Genomic DNA, 4,255 nt, shown 5'->3' on the forward strand with positions numbered 1-4,255 from the left:
GAATGCATACTAAGTCGTAAGTCCATGTGACACGTCAGATCTGGCAATAACGTCTGGGCCGGGTTTGGGTTGTTACAAAATAGGCCCAAGGCTCATAATGGGGTCCCATGTTAGCCCATACGTCTGTGTGGCCCACATAGCCCAGAAATGGCTTTGGCCGTGTGGATTACACAGCCTGGCCCAATATTCACCACACGTTCGTGTGGTTTAATCGTGTAAGGCCTACGTGCCCGTGGGGCTCACGCAGCCTAGTTCAGTCTGAAATGGCCCAAAACGGCCTCGGCGCATGAAATCGCTCATGGCTGGCCCCGACGATCATATGGCCATGTTTAGTCACATGGACTACCACACGAGCGAGCGTATGCCCGTGTAGCTTCATCGTTCACCTATTCCGACTGTTGCCGATTCCAGAAGTTGAGATTGCAATTACACACCTTGTTGCGAAAGTACGCAAAAACCCACGAGCACCAAACCTTGATTTAATGAATGTGGCTTAGCCCACTTATCCTGCTGACAAGGATCAATTACAAGCACCTTGACGAATATCTTCGATCGAGTGACGAGAGAAAGATTTTGGTCATTTCAATATCAATGTAAAATCCCCCACTCCCTGAGAAGTTCTAGAAACTGAAAGGAGCACCACAACAAAGAAATAGAAGAAGAGAGTTGACAATGAAGTAAATGGAGAGATTGATGGAATAAAGGCAATAATTAGCTACAAAGGGAGGAGATATTCGGCTACAACAAAATCGAGTGAGAAAGAGGGAAAATCAAGGAGAATCAGCCAAAGCAACAGTATGCAAAAGAGGGGGACTGATAGACTCAAATGAAAAGAGAGAGGGGCAGAGAGAAAAGAAGAATCAGACGCAATCAGTCAAAGTAAAGAAAATCGAGTTAACAACTGATAGAGGTGAGCCAGAGAAGTGCAAATTTGAGACAACAACAAAAACAAGAAGGTACCAAATGTAATATTCGGCTTCAAAGAGAGAAAAGAACCAAACAGAATCACAAAAACCCAGAGTGATTTTGCATCATGCCAAAATCTTCCCCAAAGCTGAATTCTTTGAGTGCCTAAAGTTCAAATTCGGCACACCACTTCCTCACACCTTAACTCACCATAATTTTCTCCTAAAATTTGGCTACCCAATCCACAATCCCCAATCCCCACACCCCTCAAACACTCCAACTACCCACTAGCATCAAAATCCCACTGACATGCAAACACTCACACGGTACCCAACAAAATAAAATCCACCTTGCGCATAGTAGGACTCAAACTCCAGATCCTCAGTAACAATGCCACACTACTTATCCCTTAGACTAGCAGGCCTTTTCTGTCATGGATAACTAGTATTAATTTAAAAGGCCTACTGACTAGAGGCAGGGTTTATTCCTTTAAAAACAAAACTTTTGCACAAGCCAAGGCTTGAACCCAAAACTTTTCAGACACTTCCCAGAACACTTAACCACTGAATCAGTTACACACATGTGTGTCACAAAGATACAAAAATAAATACTTTAAGATTTTGAGGCATTACAAATTATATGATCTGAAATCATTGAGTTGTGGTCTGAGTTCATGATGTATGTGAAACATGTTTTGGCATCTGTGTACTGGTCTCGTATATGCTATTAATGGCGAGGTAGTTTGGCATGAGTTGAGGTCACCTGACAGCCTATATGAGCAGACCTGTGAGTAGCTCTAAAGTGAGCAACATGTGATATGTGATATGAGGTAGCATTGGCTACATATAAGGCACTAAAGTGTGAGATTCTGATATATCCGATAGTATTCTGAGTGTGCAACTGGTAGTTCTAAAAGAAGTTCAATGAGTAATCTTGATGAATGCGTCAAAAATAAGAAAGTAAGTTATTATGTGCAAGAGGCACAGGTATGCACATCGAACTCATGAGACTGGCATGAGATATGATGAACTTGTGGTAAGAACATGTAAATATATATGTATATATGAAGAATAAGTTTAAGAGATTTGATAAAAATGCAAGTTTATGTTTATTATATTAAATGTATGATTAATGCTTGTTTAAGTTGCATTTTATTTGCATGTGAACTTACTAAGCTTTAATGCTTACCCCATTTCCTTTTCTTTTCTTATAGTGTCATTAAGCTAGCTCAGGGATCGGGAGACGTCAGAGACTCGATCACATTATCAATTGAACATTTGGGTATAGCTAGTCTTATCATTTTGAGTATGGCATGTATAGGGACTTGGTATTTTTGTTATGTATCATATTGATTAGCCAAATGAGTTGGCTCATGAAAGTATTATGATTATTTCATATATGGCCATGAGAGGTTGCTCATATTGATTATTTGGGTTGTAACCCTAATTATTGGTGCATGCATGCAAATATGTTTTTGTTTTGATGTGGTTTTAGTTGCTTGTGGATGATATGTGAGATGAATGGCATATGTATTAATGAATGAATGAGGACTAATAAGTATGACCATATTTATGGTGTAATTGAGTAACTTGAAAGAAAAATTATAAAGATGAAATAATATGAAATTGGTGTGGAGTGTCATATGGAAGTATGATGGTTGGAGTATGTGATATGTCCACATTATAAAGACATGGATTAGCCTTGATGGTGAATGCTTGTGTAGCCAAATGTGCCATGTTGCATGCTATGAAGTAGGATTGGGTATGTGAGTGTTTAAGGGTGGCAAATGGCTTGAAAAAATAGCCTAGAAATTGTCCACACGGTTAGACACACGGGCATGTGTCTTGGCCATGCATGACACATAGTCTGCCCCATGGGGTGTGATCTGACCGTGTGTCCCCTGCACCCAAATTATGTAAAATAGAATGCCCAGTAGTAAACATACGGGTAGAGACACGGTCGTGTGTCTCAGCCGTATGAAGGACACAGCCTTAGGACATGGGCATGTGCCTAGGCCGTGTGATGTCTGCACTTAATTTTTGGAATTTAATTTAGCACACGGCCTAAGCACACAAGCATGTGACTTGGCCGTGTGACCTTATTTGGTTGAAGATGTCAAATTCAGAGAGTTACACGGGCTGAGGACACGGGTGGGTCTCAAGCCACATGGGTTTGTGTGACTACACGACCTACCCACACGGGCGTGTGACCCTTCAAATCAAGAAAATTTTCTAAGTTATCCTGAAGTTCTGAAAGTTTTCGGTTTAGTTCTGAACCACCCTCAATGTATGTTTTGGACATCGTAGGCCCTTATAAGGGGCAATTAGCATGTGATTGAAAAGTTTTTAATTTGGACGAAATTTTATGGCCTAGTTTTATATGAATGTTCATGTTTAAGTCCGGTAATGTCTCGAGCCCTATCCCGACGTCAGATACGGGTAAGGGATGTTACATATAATGGTATCAGAGCTATGATATAGTTAGTCTTCGGACTACATAGCATGTGTTTGAGTCTAGCTATACATGTTATACATAAATTGTGATAGTGTGACGACTCTTGACGATTTTAAACTGTGTTTTTCATATAGTCATGGATCTCGATAGAGCAGTGGCGGATAATGTTGAAAGTAACGAGCCTGCTCCTGCTGAAGGAGTAGTGCGATCTAATAGTAGACCCACAACTGTTAGTAGAGGAGAAGGAGGCAGAGAAGTCTTTCTCCATATGATGGATGCTTGGTACATGAAGTTCGTTCGAACAAACCTGAATGCTCAACCCCCTCCACCCTTACCTATTCCTCAATCTATCCCTGTAGCACCCCAAGGTATGGACTTCATGAGATTGAATAGACCTCCAGTTGATAAGATTCAGAAACAAGGAGCCAAAGAGTTCTGAGCTAGTAAAGATGATGACCCTAAGAGGGCAGAGTTTTGGCTCGAGAACACCATTATGGTGTTTGATGAGTTATCATGCACATCTGAGGAATGTATAAAGTGTGCTGTGTCCCTTCTAAGAGACTTGGCTTATTAGTGGTGGAATACCTTTATGTCGGTGGTACCAAGGGAGAGATTTAACTGGGAATTCTTCCAAGAAGAATTCCGCAAGAAGTACATTAGCCAAAGATTTATTGATCAGAAAAGGAAGGAATTCCTCGAGTTAAAACAGGGCCGAATGACAGTAACAGAATATGAGATTGAATTCGTGAGACTGAGCAAACATGCTCTAGAATGTGTATTGACTGAGGCCATCATGTGTAAAAGATTTGAAGATGAATTAAATAAAGACATCCGATTGCTGGTGGGTGTCCTTGAACTGAAGGAATTTATTGTGCTTGTTGATCGGGCTTGTAAA

The sequence above is a fragment of the Gossypium arboreum genome, chromosome 4, assembly GCF_025698485.1.
Source record: "Gossypium arboreum isolate Shixiya-1 chromosome 4, ASM2569848v2, whole genome shotgun sequence".
NCBI classification, from domain to species: domain Eukaryota; kingdom Viridiplantae; phylum Streptophyta; class Magnoliopsida; order Malvales; family Malvaceae; genus Gossypium; species Gossypium arboreum.